The sequence below is a fragment of the Haematobia irritans genome, chromosome 4 (assembly GCF_050003625.1).
Source record: "Haematobia irritans isolate KBUSLIRL chromosome 4, ASM5000362v1, whole genome shotgun sequence".
NCBI lineage: Eukaryota > Metazoa > Arthropoda > Insecta > Diptera > Muscidae > Haematobia > Haematobia irritans.
The window spans coordinates 81,276,604-81,295,749 of record NC_134400.1 but is presented as its reverse complement, the minus strand read 5'-3'; the positions used below and the strand labels follow the sequence as shown (position 1 = coordinate 81,295,749).

General features: G+C 32.1%; 1 protein-coding gene across 3 annotated transcripts in view; it reads right to left on the bottom strand.

Moving 5' to 3' along the window:
* Nucleotides 1-19,146, bottom strand: part of axed (BTB/POZ domain-containing protein axundead) — a 121,038-nt gene that overhangs the window by 46,751 nt on the left and 55,141 nt on the right. The window contains exon 1 of one of the 3 annotated variants that reach the window (XM_075305656.1): nt 16,750-16,868. The exons of the other annotated variants lie outside the window; for them this stretch is intronic. The gene's annotated coding sequence lies outside the window, so the exon portion shown is untranslated. Of the gene's footprint in view, nt 1-16,749; nt 16,869-19,146 lie in introns of those variants that run through there. 3 annotated transcript variants of the gene reach the window in all.

The following is a 19,146-nucleotide window of genomic DNA, read 5'->3' as shown; positions in this document are numbered from 1 at the left end:
TGAAGCAAATCAGGGCAAAACTCTGGCTTTTGAGACCATATTAGTCGAAATCGGACGAAAGATATATATGGGAGCTATATCTAAATCTGAACCGATTTCAACCAAATTTAGCACAATTAACAGTACTATGAAACGTACTCATTGTGCAAAATTTGAAGCAAGTCGGGACAAAACTCTGGCGTCTTTGGCCATATAAGTTCAAATCGGACGAAAGATATATATGGGAGCTATATCTAAATCTGAACCGATTTCGCTGATATTTTGCATATCTTACGAAAGCCCCAAAATATTTTGCTGCCTGAAATTTTGAGCAAATACGTTGATAAATACGTCAATTATGACCAGATCGGTGATAAATATATATGACAGCTATATCTAAATCTGAACCGATTTTTTCCAAAATCAATAACGATTGTCTTTGAGCTAATGTAAAACTTTGTGCCAAATTTGGGGACAATCGGACTTAAACTGTACTTTGCACACAAAATTACATATACAGACAGACGGACGGACAGACGGACAGACAGACAGACGGACATCGCTAAATCGACTCAGAATTTAATTCTAAAACGATCGGTATACTAAACGATGGGTCTCAGACTTTTCCTTCTTGGCGTTACATACAAATGCACAAACTTATTATACCCTGTACCACAGTTGTGGTGAAGGGTATAAATAGCGTTATGAAGTCAATAAACCTCCCTTTATGAAAATCGTTCAAAATTTTAAGACGTGAGATTTTTTCTGATAATGTTATATGATAAAGGATAATGTTCCTTTATCATATAAAGTGAATATGTACATTAACAGTGAAACCACTAGGAACAACAATTTTGGTTAATTGTACAAATGAGGCAATTGTAGAAAGTTTTAACTAAACTAAACGGTGACATCACGCCAAAACCCAAATATAAGTACTTATTTATCGACTAATTGAAGAAATTTGGTTAGACATAATTACTTTTTTCACATGTTAAGGTGAGTATTAACTTCGAGTTTAGCCGCTTAATTCGCTAAAGTGAAAACTAAATTAGTAAGAAAAATGCATAAAATTATACATATTTGTTGCAAATTTTATTATAACTTGATGGGGAAAAGCCCAAAGCAAATTTTCACATAGTTTGTATTCCTTAAAATGGATTATTAAAGAAGAGTAATCGTGAACAATTTGAGATTTTAGCGGCTAGTCATAGGCCTTTATTATTTCCTATAGGTAATAGTTAAAAATTCACTCTTGGAAAATTTACTAATCATTTTTTTATAGATTTTTTGTTAAACAGATTTGAAAATGAGGCTGAGGCTACAATTCCTCTACTAGAGACGGGGCTGGAGGAAGATTAAGAGGTATTTGACCTTGACGTAATATAATCATTTTTGACCATATTAAAATAATTTGTTTACCAATTAGAAATGCCAATCTTAATTATGTATTTTTCCTATTAATTGTTAAGTTTTCTGATGTTCCTTTGTAAAGTGTAAAACACTAATTTTGTTTTGTTTCAATAGCGGTTTTAAGGTACTGTAAAATTATAATTCTAACCCTCCTAAAGCATTCTAGAAACAATTGCACGGATGAAAAAGACTGTTTTTCATATGTTTGGCTATAAACATTATATGTTTGGAACACAAATTTTTAAACACAATATTTTTGAGTGCAAGCATATAATGTTCATAAACTAGCATAACATGTTTGGGACATATATGTTAATATGTTAGAACATATTATGTTTGGGACATAAAATGTTTGTAAATATAATATGCTTGGATGATAACATATATTTATTTAGAAATAGCCTATAAACATATATGTGTTTAGTAGCTTGGAGCGCTATTTAACAGGGAGCGATATTGAATTAAGTTGGTGGTTGTTGCTTGTTATTACAAAATTAACATTTTATTTTTCCTTGGGCAATTGATCAGCTACTTCTCTGATCCTTACAAACTGTGTGGTCCGTTGTTCGAATCCCCGTCCGGCAAAAGGTAAAATTAAAATAAAAAAAAATCATAAAATTGAATAATTTCTTCTACAATGTTTGTATTACAGAAAAAGGTGCTAAGAACTAAAAAATCTCGTGAGAAAGATGTCGGGGAATATACAATTGGGCAGAAACAAAATTTTGAGCATTCAGGTCGAAAACCTATGTTGTTAGCACCTATATTACCTGTTTATTTTCATAATTCATTATGATTGTAAATACACTGTTAGAAAAATATGTTTTTCATATGTTCCGATAGAAACAAAATGTGTTTCGGGCACAATTTTAAAACACAATATATTTAAGTGCAAACATGTAATGTTCCTAAACTAACACTAAATGTTTGGGACATATATGTTAATATGTTAGAATATATTATGTTTGGGGCATAAATGTTTCATAAAAATCATATGTGTAAATGCAAACATATATAAATTTACAAATTTCGACTAAACATACATATGTTGTGATATTTCATTCAAAGCGACAGAGAGAGTAACATATAGAGAAAGAAATAGAGATGGAAACCGGGAGAGTTGACGAAAGATATCAACATAACACAGCGAAAGAACCAAAAGAGAATAATTTCTGTGAAACCGCTTGTATGTTGTTTCGGAAAACTGTTTTATGATAAGGCCAAAACTTTGATATGCTTAAGTCTAAATATTATTTAAGAGAATAGAAATCAAGTGTCTTCACAAAAATAACTAAAGGGCACAATACTCTTTTTAGAGTTGGGACAGTAAAATGAAATAAGGAGGAAATAGTGAAAAATTACACAGTAAAATGTATAAAAACAAAGTTTAGTTCCTCTTTATTAATAAGTAGTCCACGAGGAGTTGACGTACACCTTCAAATATAAAAGCGGGCATTAAGTTCGAGTTTTGCAGCTAAAACAATTTAAAAAGTTTATTTTCTTTAAAATGAATTATGTAAGAAATATAGAAGGCATTTTAGAGCGATGGTGTTAAATGCTAGTAAAAACTGTTCACGCCTAACTAAATTTATGTTTACATTATAAAATTATTTATGTATGTTTATACTCGACTCCACGTTCTTCTTTTGTTAGAGTTTTTGAATTCATTCAAAATTTTAGAGTTTTGTACCAAAAACAGTTTTTTGTTACAAAATTGTTATTTTTGCAATAAAAAAATAATATTTTATCCAAAAATCAGTCAATTTCGTTTATATATAAATCTTTAATAACGCACATTTCGAAGTTTCATTATAAAAATTTAATGTAGTATAAATATAAATGTGTAAATTAAAAAAAAAGGTGTTCGGTCGGAGCAGGGATTGAACCCACGACCCTTTGCATGCAAGGCAGACATGCTAACCACTGCTCCACGTGGCAAACAAATGTATGTTTCTGTTAAATAATGTTATGTTTGCATGGGCTCGTGGGTGCTGCAAACTATGCTATATAAATATAACTTATAACGATAAATATCTACTGGTGACAGCTACGTAGCCCAGTAGATAGTGTGTTGGCTTACAAACTGTATGGTCCTCGGTTCGATTCTCCGTGCAGGCGAAAGGTAAAATTTAAAAAATGTATAAAAGTGAATAATTTCTTCAACATTATTTGTATTACAGAAAAAGGTGCCAAGAACTAAACTATTTCGTGGAGGTGAAAATTACGAGTATGTTAGGGAATGAACACAATCGTCTTTACGAAAAATTCTTCCAAGCATATAACATTTTTGGGCTCAAAATGCTTCCAAACATATAATATGTTCACATAAAACAAACATATTAATGTTTCGGCAGTATCCAATAATACATGTGCTTCCTGCAAAATATGTTTGGAACATATGTTAAAGAAGCGATTTTTTTTTGAGGGTGTATATAAATAAATAAATAAAATTTTGAGCATAATATTGTTTGGGAGAATTTTTTTTTAAGCATATAATATTTTTGGGTGCAAAATGCTTCCAAACATATTATATGTTCACATAATAACATATTGTTTTTTGGAAGACAACATTATTGAATTTGGATGCAAAAATACAAAATGTTTGGAACTTAGACTACCCAAAAATATATTGTTTAGACCAATATGCTTTCAAACATATTATATATTGGAGGAGATCAAACATATAAATGTTTGGGCAATACCCAAAAATGTATATGCTTGAAGCGAAATATGTTTGGGAGTATATGTTACAGAAGCGATTTTTTGTGAGGGTGTGGAAAGACGTATGAAATGTTGTTTTTCAGTGCTTTTTAATGGTAGTAAAAACCATCGATACACCGTATAACGATGTTATCATTTTGGCGTTGTTAAAGCGTTCGTTAAACCATCGGAAAAGCGTATAAAATATTGTTTTCATGACACTTTGAAAACGTTGTTAAATACAATCGATACACCGTGGAATGATGTTATCATTTTGGGGTTGTAACAACGCTTTTTCCCACCGTGTATCAACCGTTCACAACGTTTTTACAACGCTTTTCCGATGGTTTTTTTCTGACTGGGTTATTAAAAATATGAAAAAAAATGAGTTTTTAAAAATTCAATTAAAATAACTTCTTGTGTAGTTAAAATAAATAACATTTTGGAAGTGCTTTTAATGTTGTGCCTTTAGAAGAACTTCCAATGTTTTTTGCTGGGTTAGTACACGGACGAAAAATACTGTTTTTCATATGGTTGGGTGTAAAAATTATATGTTTGGAACTCAAATTTATTAACACAATATTTTTAAGTACAAGCATATAATGTTCATAAATTAGCACAATATGTTTGGGACATATATGTTAGAACATATTATCTTTGGGACATAAAATGTTTGTAAATATTATATGCTTAGATGCAAACATATATTAATTTGAAAATAGCCTATAAACATATATCTGTTTAGAAAGAGAGACCTAGAGAGTATGCTACAAGTAAAATAATGCAAGTAACCAATTGGCGCCTTAAAAATATATCCACACAAAGAAAATTTCATTAAAAATTTTTACTACCAGTGTATGCCCTAAAGTGAAATATAATATGTTTGAACAATAAAAACAATATTTTGTTTGGACCAATCCTGAAAATATATATGCTTGAAGCAAAATGTGTTTGGGGTATATGTTACAGAAGCGATTTTTTTGAGGGTGTATACTCCCCATTTTCCATACGAAATTATTGGAGAGATTATTGAGTTGTAATGGATCTCGATTTGGGTAATAGTTTGATAAATTGTTGCAAGTGCCTATCGTTAGATTCTCCAGCATTTAAATGTGACTAAATTGTTTGTTTCTCGTGCCATTGGTCGTTACCATGATACTGGCAGTGTTGCATCGCGTCCAGAAAGTGGAAGAAATAATATCGGTAACAAACCAGAAATGATCCAAAAAGTGAAGGCCAGAAAACGGGCACGTCAACTGAACGTCGCGAAAACGGATGCAACACATATGGAAAATAAGCATGGCCATTGAAGTTCTGAAAAGTCTAAGAGCTCACCGATGCACAAACAAATTAGAGTGGTGAGAGTCAAGGATATCACTGAAAATAAAGTTTGCACCAAAGATGTAGAGAATTGAAGTAGGGATACCTTTAAGACAAAATTTTATTTTAAATTTGAGTTTTGGGTACTTGATACTACACTGATAAAAATATTTACTTGGTATTACAGATTACACATCCTAAATTTTAGGATGCGTAATTTACACAATATTAAGGACAAAATGAAATTTTAATTAAAAGAAGCTTTATAATCTTTGCTTCAAAATTAACTGAAATATAGAATCTTTAGATTTAAGATGTAACCGCTTCAAATATTGGCTAAAACATTTTTTTGGGGAGTTTGCATCTTTATTTTTTTTTTTTTTAGAATTAAGAAAACATTTGTTACTTTGAAGTATCTGTTATAATTTGGATTTTAATTTGGTATTTGTTTGTAGGTGAATAGCTTTATACGAAAATCATAATTCTAAATAATTAGATCTGTATCCTACACTGAAAAACAAAATGCTGAACCCACCAGGAAGAAAAATTTCGACTATTTTTTGAAAATTTTAACTGCACAGTATTAGAAATGCTGACGTCATGTCGATATCACAAAAATAAGTAAATATTTTTGGACAAATTCAAGAAAATTTATTGGATATAACTACTCTTTTCCACTAAATAAATAAAATTGCAAGAATGTCTTTAGTGCCATACGAAGTTCATGATGGACGCATTTGTAGTAAAATTTACAAATTTAAAGAAATAATGAACTATTTGGGGGAAGTACGAAAGTAGTAAATCTTTATGCTTCATTTATGTAGAGGTTTCACTTTTTTTGATTGTAAATTTAATTTGATTGATCCTAGATTTAAAGTTACATAGGTCCCCAAAAATATTAAAACCCGTAATTACCTTATGGATCAGGTCAAAATCTTTGGATACAAGTAATCTTATTTTTGAGTGTAAGAAACAAATTTGAATTTATCAGTTTTTTTTTCTTCATGTGCTATCCTTTAATAAACGCTTGGAAGATATTTTAAATTTTCAAATTCAGACTCGACTTCAAGTAGAAATTATGCTATGTTTCAACACTGAAAAAATATTGTCGTGAGGTCAAAGATTTAATGTCTTTAAAAAACGAATGCAAATTTTGCTTAGCATGCGTCTTCACATTTTTCTAATATAAATTTTTTTCCTTATCCAAAAGTCGATAAACTTTTCAATGAAGTCGTATTGTCCTTATAATTAAGTGATTTCACTTAAAAATGGCTAGCATAACATGAAAGAAAACATTTTTGGGCTAAGGTCAACTTGATTTTAATAATTCAATAATGAGTTAGACATGAGCATTGTAATGAGAAAGTCTATTACTTTGTAAAATATAATATCTCGCTGAAGATGATCACCGATGGTGTATCGAAATATCCGAGAACAGCAATATTTCAATAAAAAGTAATGAAAAACATTAACATCAGCATTCTTCATTAGTCCATGACCTCAAGCCAAACAAATAATCCCAAAATTTTAATGAAATTGTCTTTAAATTTGTTGTCTTTTTGCATCTAAAAATCGTTCAAATATAGGACATGTTTTTCAACTCTTTATTTTAAAGACGTTTTTTACTTGAAACATATCATAATTTCTACTGGAAGTCGAGTCTTATTTGGAAACTAAAGCTGTCGTTAATTCGTTTTTAAAGGACTTTTATAGCATATGAAGAAAAAAAGCTGAAGAAGAGAAAAATTAAAATTTGCTTCCTAGAAGCAAGTACACAAAACCAAATTTAAAAGAGAATTGTGTCTTAAACCAACAGAGGAAAAGAATGCTTGTCAAATTTATTTAATGAACTGCCTGAATTTATTCTCATAATTGGTTGATAGTTTTGCTGCATGTAGAGGATGCTGATGAGGAATGTGGTAATTCCGAAACGTGCGTCCATCCAACTATCTTGCCGTCTATAGGGCTTTGCCCAAATAAATTTGACAAACATTCTTTTCCTCTGTTGGTTAAGCTACACTTGTAGTTTAGTCAATGCATGGTTTTAAGCTGAAATCAAAAACAGCAACAATGATTAAAGAACAAAACCAACAATAACAAAACAAAACGAAAGTAAAGACAAAATCTTTGGAACCGGGCATGCTTTTTTCAGTGATGTAAAGGACTATTTTACAATAGAGAGTTGAAAAACATATCCTACTTTTGAACGCTGTTTTGCAAACCGACAATAAATTCAAAACGATTTCATTAGTTTTGAAGAAATTTTCAGAATTATTAAAGCCAAGTTGACTCTCGTCAAAAAATTTTTCTTCCATGTTAAGACACCAATTTTTAAGTCGAATCACTTAATTATGAGAACAAAACGACTTCATTGAAAAGTTTATCGACTTTTATATAAGGAAAAAAATTTTATATCAGAGAAAGCACCTTCTATGCTAAGCAAAATTCGCATTTGTGTTTTAAGGAAAATAAGTCTTTGGAATCACGACAATCTTTTTTCAGTGTTGCTTCGATTGCACGAGTTACAGAATTAGGTTTTCTCCAATAAACAAAATTTATTGGAGATCAACTGAAAATTTACACCATCGTTTAGCAACCAGAATACAAGCGCCGCCGATGACAATGATGTTAGTCACTCTCCGATCGTATTCATCGACCGTGGGGTCATAATGAATGACGAATATAATGTGTCCTAAAGCTCTGGGCAGACAAACATTTCGGCGGCAGACGATTGACATTCCAGCAGAACCCAGCACCAATGCACTCAGCACGCGTCAACCAAGAATGGCTTAAAAAGGAGGTTCCTCTCTGCATTCCTACCGCACAATAACCATCAAAATCTCCGGATCTCAAACTGTTGCACGTTTGCGCCTGGGGCAGAGTAAGGTCCATACTAAAATATACCAAAACGTCTAGCATCTCAAGACGGTGCTTTACCGGGAAAGAGTCAAAATACCGCAAAGTACTTTTGTGCAGCTTGTGATGGCTTTGTCCGTCACACAAATAAAGCGGTTTACTTTGTTGAATTTCATATCAACCACCCTGTACAGGGCAAGATCTGATTTTTGTTGAGCACCTGGTTGTCTTTTGTCAATTTGCTTAAACCTTGAGCAAAATATATGTGGTGACAATAATTTTTGTTGAATGTGATAATACTTTCTTTAAACAACTAATCTTCTTAAAATGAAAAAAAAATCGATCAATTATAGCATCTCCCAGAACCTCCTTTTCCATAAGGTTAGTATCGTATGGTCGGTTTTGTCTAACTTGATCTATTTTCAGCAGCCTCATTGCTAATGATTGCATTCCATTGGGCTACCATCGCACTGTGGGATGACATTAAAACGGGGGGTGTATAGCTTCCGTATAAATTGTTTCAGTAAAAACTGTCATTACCAAATAATCTTGAAGGAAACTTAGTTCAAAAGTGCTAAGAAGTTAAATGCAAATCTTGCACAAAAAAGAAGATTACTAAAATGAACTACATAATGCGAAAGTTTAATAAAAATTATATTTCATTTTATTGCGATTTCCATAATGCGATCCGATAAAAAATCGGCACAAAAGTGATACATATGTAGTACCCTTCGGGAAATTGGTGCAAATTGCACTGTCGGACCTATCACAGACCTGGTACCTGTGCTCCAGTTAGTTGCAATTTTTAAATGGTCGTAATTTATTGACTGCCTTACTCGCTTTATATTAAAATCTTAATGGATCTACACCCTTAGTGAAATTAAATTATCAGAATAACGTGTTTCAAAAGTTTTTTACATTTCGGGTTCGATTGGTGTGCCCAAAGTGAAACAGATTTCCAAGAGTTTGTCCGAGAATGGTTTAGGACCTGTCTATGGGGTGCTCCTGCTAAATTTTCCCAGGGCGTGTCCTTTGGAATGAGTCCACGACGCATCCTAAAGTGTAAATTTACCCCGTCAATGACAAACCCATTTTAAAATGATCGGTCCCTTCTATACGTTTTGACCAGAACTGGGTCTGGTCCATACTCACCAGGGACTAGTCCTGTACCGGTTCAGTGGTTGATCAATTTCCCGTAGGGTAGTCACAGAAAAATGCATCCATATCGATCCATATAACCCCCTAAAAATCGATCTTCAAATTTGATTACTTGAGCATTAATCTGATCCTCTCGGTACGTGTCGTTACAAAAAAAACAGTGAACCCACTAGGGAGACAAATTTTGGTTTATTTTAGAACATTTAGATTATTTTTAGAAAATTACGAATTTATTAGAGTAACGAAAACTTTGTCCAAATATAATAATCCCATGAACTACAATAAAGTTAAATTGGCATTAGTAAACTGGAGGGTTCACTTTTTATAGGTTATTCCAATTTCAAAAAATATATTTACTTGCAGCAAAATGTCTTAAATATAGTTGTTTTGTTTTATTTAATCGAATAATGCACTACAAAATATGTAAGTCGATAAGCAGTCATGTACACAGCAAAAAATGTATCAAAATAAAAATCAATTGTTGACGTAATTAAATAAAAAAATAGATCCAATACGATATTTATTAAGTCAATTACGAAAATAATTGTTTGAATGGAAAACTCTCCAAAATATCAAAATTCCCTCAAAATTTAATTCACAACACTTCAATTACTATGTTCCATTGGAAAAGTTATTGATTTAACCCTTATACTACGTTGGGTATTAGGTCGTATTTTTCATCACCGAATTTCTTACTTTTGGATTATAATTAAAAGTTCTTATTACTCAGCATGAATTCAGCATATGTTACCAATTAAAGCACTGAGTGATAGAAATTGTTAATTATATTCGAATAGTAAGATATGCGGCGTTGAAAAATACGATATGGGTCATCAAATGACCCCAACGTAGTATAAGGGTTAAGTATACTGCGTAATTGCCAAACAACAAATTGAATTCCAACACTGATTATGAAGTTGCTACACTGTTAGAAAAATATGTTTTTCATATGTTCCGATATAAACAAAATGTGTTTCGGGCACTATTTTAAACCACAATATATTTAAGTGCGAACATGTAATGTTCCTAAACTAACACTAAATGTTTGGGACATCTATGTTAATATGTTAGAATATATTATGTTTGGGGCATGAATGTTTCATAAAAATAATATGTGTGAATGTAAACATATATAAATTAACAAATTTCGAGTAAACATATATATGTTGTGATATTTTATTCAGAGAGCGACAAAAAGAGAGTATAGAGAAAGAAATAGAGATGGAAACCGGGAGGGTTGACGAAAGATATCAACATAACAAAGCGAGAGAATGAAAAAAGAACAATTTCTGTGAAACCACTTGTATGTTGTTTCGGAAAACTGTTTTATGATAAGGCTAAAAATTTTGATATGCTTAAGTCTAAATATTATTTAATTTGAATAAAGAGAATAGACAATCGGAACCTAGAGAATAGACATTTGAAAAACAAACTGCAATGTTTTCGCCTTGAGAGCAGCATTTGATGCATGTGTGAACATGTGTTTTGTTTATCATTTTGGCATTATGGGCACAATTTTTCGTTAAAATAAATCAGGGGTCTTCATAAAAATAACGAAAGGGCACTATACTCTTTTTAGAGTTGGGACAGTAAAATGAAATAAGGAGGAAATAGTGAAAAATTGCACAGTAAAATGTAAAAAAACAAAGTTTAGTTCCTCTTTATTAAAAAGTAGTCCACGAGGAGTTGACGGACACCATCAAATATAAAAGCGGGCATTAAGTTCGAGTTTTACAGCTAAAACAATTTAAAAAGTTTATTTCTTTAAAATGAATTATTAAAGAAAAACAAAAGGAATTTTAGAGCGATGGTGTTAAATGCAAGTAAAAAACTGTTCACTCCTAAATAAATTTATGTTTATATTATAAAATTATGTATGTATGTTTATAAAATTATGTATGTATGTTTTTGAATTCCTTCCAAATTTTAAAGTTTTGTCCAAAAACAGTTTTTTATTACAATATTGTTATTTTTGCAATAAAAAATAATATTTTATCCAAAAATCAGTCAATTTCGTTTATATCAAGCACTGTTACTGACTATAAATCTTTAATAACGCACATTTCGAAGTTTCATTTAAAAAAATTTAATATAGTATAAATATAAATGTGTAAATTAAAAAAAAAAAAAAAAAAAAAAAAAATGTTCGGTCGGAGCAGGGATTGAACCCACGACCCTTTGTATGCAAGGCAGACATGCTAACCACTGCTCCACGTGGCAAACAAATGTATGTTTCTGTTAAATAATGTTATGTTTGCATGGGCTCGTGGGCGCTGCAAACTATGCTATATAAATGTAACTTAAAACGATAATTATCTACTGGTGACTATAACAGCTACGTAGCCCAGTGGATAGTGTGTTGGCTTACAAACTGTATGGTCCTCGGTTCGATTCTCCGTGCAGGCGAAAGGTAAAACTTAAAAAATTTATAAAAGTGAATAATTTCTTCAACATTATTTGTATTACAGAAAAAGGTGCCAATAACTAAAAAATTTCGTGGAAGTGAAAATTACGAGTATGTTAGGGAATGAGCACAATCGTGTTTGGGAAAAATTCTTCCAAGCATATAATATTTTTGGCTCAAAATGCTTCCAAACATATAATAATATATGTGCTTCCTGCAAAATATGTTTGGAACATATGTTAAAGAAGCGATTTTTTTTGAGGGTGTAGGTGACAAAAATACAAATAAATAACTACAAACAATGAAAATATATTGGAAACAAAATAATCCAATATTTATAAATCTAAAAAAAATGATGGACGAATGTTTATTTGTCGTAAGTATGTAACTTTATCTAAATGCGAATTTTTGACCAAGCTGACCCAGAGAAGGAATATCATCAACTCCTAAAGCAAAATGTTATTTTTGGGCGGTGAACATGTTAAATGTTTTTCTTAACCATGTTGTTTTCTTGGACATTATATATTTATGCTTGGCGAGAAAATAGTTTTGCTGCAAAAATGTTCCATTATTCTATTTGCTCTATGAGGTAATCATATTCCTTATCTGCGTGCACTATGTTTTTGGAAAACTACACTGAAATAGTTCTGTTCGTAAAAAATGAACATTTTCATTGTAAGAATGAAGTTCACAGACATTACCGAGACGAAATATTTAGTCACGCACGCTATGTGTAGAAGGAACTCGCTCTCAACAACATTTACGACATACTCATGAACGTTCATTCAAAATGAAAAACGCACGATTCACGACATTTCCCGTGATTCACAACAATATTTAGACTCACTTAAATTATCGTGAGTTACGAAAATTAGTCGTGAATCTCGAATGTTCAAGAAATTTTAATTCACATTTCATAAAATTGTCACAAAGAACTATTTCGATGTATGCAATTCCATACACCATGAATTGGTCCTTTCGAAATCTCGCGAAACACATTTAAGATATCTTTCAATTACACTATTTCTGTTTTTGTATTTTAATTCATTGGCCCTAAAATGCTGAGATTTGTCGTCGAGTCATATCAAAAATTAGAGTTCTTTTTGACATATAAACACATATGGCAAAATAGAAAACTTAAAATTACAATTGGAATACTGTTAAAATGAGATTTAGGTACACCACATGGAGTCGACTCCGGAGTCGGAGTCGAGGCTAATAAGAAATGCTGGAGTAGGAGCCGGAGTCGAGCAAAATTGACTCGACTCCACAGCCCTGGATATAAGGCGACTATGTGGTCTGGAGGTTCTCCGCCCGAACAGAAGGTAAAATTATATAATTAAATATACTATGATATCAATTGTATGTTTCTAAATTGTTTGTATTACAGCAAGTATAGACGACGAAACAAATAGGAAGCCCAATTAAACACAGTCGTACAGATGATTAACCAATGGTTGTTTGATACAACACTCAAAAAATAGTGTATAATAAACCTCAATATCACGCCGATTTCACAAAACTAAATAAACATTTTTCGACAAATTCAACCAAATTTATTGCAGAATATATAATTATATTTTTCACTTGTTAAAGAAAATGTCGTAGTTTGAAGAAAAAAAATTGGAGTTCAAAATTGCAAAAATGTCTTTAGTGCCATACGAAGATTGGAACATTATTGGTAATATCTATCATCGTTTATCATAAATTTTCTGTACTTTTCTGCCAACCAAGCCCTTAGGCAAAAAATTTCTTTACATATATAATAAATACATTTCCCATATGCTTGGTAGACATTAACTCATTTTTCAGAGTGTATTTATATTATTTTTGAGGGTTTAGTTATACAATTTGAATTTAAATAATCTTAATACCATAAACACACACGCAGAAAAGAAACATGATTGTCACGATCATATTCGAAGAACAAAATAATATGATAGAAGCTATTTTTGCGGCGACCATGTAACATTTTCACCTGCAACCATGTTGGCTCAGTGAACATAGCTGTAAAAAAAAAATAAAATTCTTCCTCTTCTAAAATGTTATTATATTGATAAAAATACTTTTGTTTGAATAAAAAGACAATGGTCACGATCTAAAATGTTATGGTATTCGTCAAAAATGTTTTTCTTCCAGTTAAAAGAACATGGTCACAATCTAAAAAACTTTTTTCGTCGTCGAAAAAAGAACGCCACTTGAATTTACAATGTCGTGCAAGCAAACATCACGAATTTCTGAACTATTTTGGTGCAATTTCAACAACAAGTAATCATTCCATATTTACGTCGTGCAAACGCAGACATCATGTAACTGCAAATAAAAATAAATTTTGCACTACAGAAAATTCAGAACAAAAACAGGTACATTTTTTCAATTACACTTCCCTTTTTTAGCTCAAATAAAACCACGTGCTACTTATGAATAAATAAATTAACACAAAACACTTTAATTCCGTATCCTCCGTCCATTCCAGCCAACAATCAACACACGACTGACGCGCAAAATGAAAATCGCGTGTATCTGCTCAATGTTTTAAAACTATAAAAACTTTTTCCCTGCAAAAGAGTAAAAAAAAAACAAATTGAATGGTCAGGTACATGATTTTCACAACCATGCAATGGTCTCAAATTCTATCATTTAAATGATAGAACATGTTTGCGGCATTTGAGAACCATTTAAATGCTTACTGCCAGCATATATTTTTCTCGGCTAGAATATTCTTTTCACAAAGACAAAGTACACGGTTTTGACGACAACTACATGCTCTAAATAAGCATTAAATTAATGCGGCAACCATGTCCAAACATGTTTTTTCTGTGCGTGCAATTACGATAGTAATTGATATAGGTTACAAAGTTTAATAAATAAAATAAATAAATAAACTCAATTCAATTAGCACCGATTATTTATTGTACCCTGCGCCACACTGTGGAACAGGGTATTATAAGTTAGTGCATATGTTTGTAACACCCAAAAGGAGACGAGATAGGCACATGGTGTCTTTGGCAATAATGCTCAGGGTGGGTCCCTGAGTCGATATAACGATGTTCGTCTGTCCGTCCGTCTGTCTGTGAACACATTTTTGTGATCAAAGTCTAGGTCGCAATTTAAGTCCAATCGCCTTCAAATTTGGCACATGTTCCTAATTTGGGTCAGAATAAAATCCTATTGGTTTTGGAAGAAATCGGTTCAGATTTGGATATAGCTCCCATATATATATTTCGCCCGATATGCACTAATATGGACCCAGCAGCCAGAGTTTTATACCGATTTGCTTGAAATTTTGTACAAACATAACACTTAGTCGTATAGTCAAGTGTGCAAAATTTGATAGAAATCGGTTCAGATTTAAATATAGCACCCACATATATCTTTCGCCCGATATGGACTAATATGGTCCTAAAAGCCAGAGTTTTGGTCCAATTTGGTTGAAATTTTGCACATGGAGTAGATTTAGCATTGTGGCTATGCGTGTCAAATTTGGTTGAAATCGATTCAGATTTAGATATAGCTCCCATATATATCTTTCACCCGATATGCACTTATATGGACCCAGAAGCCAGAGTTTTATCCCGATTAGCTTGAAATTTTGCACAAGGAGTACAATTAGCAGTATAGTCATGTGTGCCAAATTTGATTGAAATCGGTTCAGATTTAGATATAGCTTTCATATATATTTTTCGCCCGATATGGACTTATATGGCTCCAGAAGCCAGAGTTTTGGCCCAATTTGGTTGAAATTTTGCACTAGGAGTACAATTAGTAATATAGTCATGTGTGCCAAATTTGATTGAAATCGGTTCAGATTTAGATATAGCTCCCATATATATCGTTCGCCCGATTTACACTCATATGACCACAGAGGCCATTTTTTTACTCCGATTTAGTTGAAATTTTGCACAGGGAGTAGAATTAGCATTGTAGCTATGCGTGCCAAATTTGGTTGAAATCGGTTCAGATTTAAATATAGCTCCCGTATTTTTTAATAACATTGTGTTCCACCCTAGTGCATTAGCCGACTTAAATTTTGAGTCTATAGATTTTGTAGAAGTCTATCAAATTCTGCCCAGATCGAGTGATATGTAAATGTATGTATTTGGGACAAAGCTTTATATATAGCCCCAACACATTTGACGGATGTGATATGGTATCGAAAATTTAGATCTACAAAGTGGTGCAGGGTATAATATAGTCGGCCCCGCCCGACTTTAGACTTTCCTTACTTGTTTTTACTAACATTGTATTCCACCCTAGTGCATTAGCAGACTTAAAATTTGAGTCTATAGATTTTGTAGAAGTCTATATAATTCTGTCTAGATCGAGTGATATTTAAATGTATGTATTTGGGACAAACCTTTACAAAGTGGTGCAGGGTTTAATATAGTCGGCCCCGCCCGACTTTAGACTTTCCTTACTTGTTTTTTTTTTATTCTTTGGAAACTTCGAAATAGAACAAATTTCCAAGAGTCTGAAGATACTAATATTATGGACCTACCACAAATAAATGAATTTATATAATTTTCTTGTCTTTTTTTAATTCATCCCACTGTGCATCACGCTGCTCATAATTGTGCGTTCTGATCGCATGGATATTTAAAAAATTAGCACTTCGAAAGAACTCTACGCTTCCCGTGATTAATACAGCAAATTAATATTTGACAATTGTAATTAGTTACGATAAGAAAAGTCAATAAGACAAAAGTCAACACTTTGATTTTTAGTTCACGATAAGCTCCTATCATACAGCATGGGGGGGTTCAACCGATACATCCTCATGCCCAGGCAACAAATGCTCATGGAAGTGCGATAACAATGTTTACATTTATAGACCGCCCCTCAACCCCCACGAGCCACGAAGTAATTATCAAAAAATAAACTTAGTTTTGGGAAATATAATGTTGGATGATGATACTCACTTCTTTCCAGCCTTCGTAGTCAATGGGATCTCACTCGCGTTAGATTAACAGAGAAATAACGCAAAGCTACTGTAAACTCGCCATATGGGATTCTCGTAAGGTTATGGCTTTCCATTCATTCAGGGATATTTATATGAAGCTTATTAACACAAAAATTCGATTCAATATGTATTAGGTCTTTTCCCTATTTTAATATGTCTTTGAGTGAGGTGTACTCCCTTGCTTTGCTAGATAAGAATGACTTTGAAATTAATCGACAACTGTTGAGTTAACGGAACTGAACACAATGTTGACTTTTGGACAAATGACACGAATGCGTTTGGATGAGGGATATACCCAGTAGAGTAAGTTCAGCGAATGTGGTATATGGGTATTTCCAAAATGACGTGACGTGACATTTGTACGAAAGAAAGTTAAAAAAATGAAAAAGTCAATTTTTTTAAAAGAGATCTATTTATATATTTACGTAGCTATTGAATAGTACTATATTCAGTAAAAAAAAATAGAATAATCGACTGTAAGGATTTAAAGATAGAAGAAAAAATATGTGCTGACGTGACGTGACAAAAAAAGGGAAGTGGGGTTTTGCTTGAATTACAAAATTGCTAAACTCTGCGAATTTACCAAGACCTTTTGTATACAACATTTTTTACTAATATTTAGAGGAATATTAGTTTATTATCCAACTTATAAAATTTAAAAACTTTTTCTATTTTTTTCTTTATTAGCCTCTGTGTCTGACGTGACGTTACGCTACTAAAATTGCCGTGGGTAATATTTAGTTCAGATTGTTTTTAAAAAATTATTTAACACATATACAACATAAATTTTAGGTATTATATTAATATTATTTATTAAGATTATGAAACTTTTCGTTTTATGGTTGCTCCTATCCCATCGACAGCGCCTTTGCCGTGATAAGTTGCAAAGTAATTCCACTCTAACACCTTGCAACCAAATTCAGAAACAAAATCAGGCAAACTTCGAGCAATGAACTTATTTTTAAATTGAGAGCTGCATCCATCCGAAAAAACATAAAGATTTTGGAATCGCCCATGTTCATTTTTGATCATCTTCACCAGTTTGGTCAAAAAGCAGTAAACATCGAACTTGTCACTGATTATTGAATAGGATTTCACTCCGCCAATCAGCCAATCAACGCATGTAAAGATCGTAACTTGGTGGTAGCCGAAGTGTGCGCTCTGTATCTCATTTTGAAAAAATATGCTGTAATTCTCTGCGAAATCAATTTGCAGAACTAGGTCTCCGGCCTTAAAATATTTTTTTCGCGTTTCAAAGTAATTTTGCTGGGAACGTTTAACAAAAAAGTGGCGTTTAAAAAAGGGCAACTGGGCATCTAATTCATATAAGAGATCAGATAGCGTTTTGCATTATATTTACAAAACAAGTTTCATTTAAAGTAAAAACAAAGCTGACCATAAGGACAACAACAATAACTAAAAGCAACAAAAAAAATATTTTGCAAGAAAATTACTTACAATGTGGCGTAACGTGACACACTTTTGAAATTCAATACAAAATTAACTACTTCCTTAAAAGCTGAGTTATTTATTATTATTGGATTACTTTATTAACCTTCATTAAAATCCGAAGTTACACTTGATTTGCGACCGTCAGCATTGAGATAATGACAAAAAATGCTTTTTATAACACGTGACGTTACCTTAGAATGTCCCTAAAAGCAAATTAAAATTTAACCGTTAACTGATATTTGTTTGGTCTTTTGCATTTATTTTATGGTAAGTTGTTGTTATAGCTAAAGGCTTACTATAAGAGTGGATTAGAACAATTACTCTTAGAAATGTAAATTGTAAAGCGAAGATTCTCTTAGAAATAAACAAAACTGAGCAAAACGTAAACCATAAATTTATAGCCCGATATCTCAACATCGTGACTAAGGAAAGCTTTGAACTCTTCGATTTAAATAATTTTGAATATTTCTCTTTAACAATACAAGGAGAAAAATAATATTTGTGAACTTTTTATTTTTGAGTCACGGTGGACTTTTCCCTGGAAATACCCATATGCAGGTAATGTGGTGCGGCAACTGTTCCCCCTACCTAAACCCGAAAATAAAGGAAACAAATATATGCGGCCGTAAGTTCAGCCAGGCCGAATATTATGCATCCTCCCCATGGATTGCCAAAATTTCTACTAAACACTGACATTTAGAATCGAATTACTTGGCTTGTAGTAACACTTGCCGATGGCAAGGTATCTTAAAACTTCTTGAGATTGTCTTAGTCCATATCTATATAAGCCAATTTAGTTCCTGATCGATTTATATAGAGGAGTCTATAAATAATTATGAACCTAGATGAATAATTATGAATGACGGTGAAGCACGGTAATTTGAAAGTGAAATTTCTGCCGGAT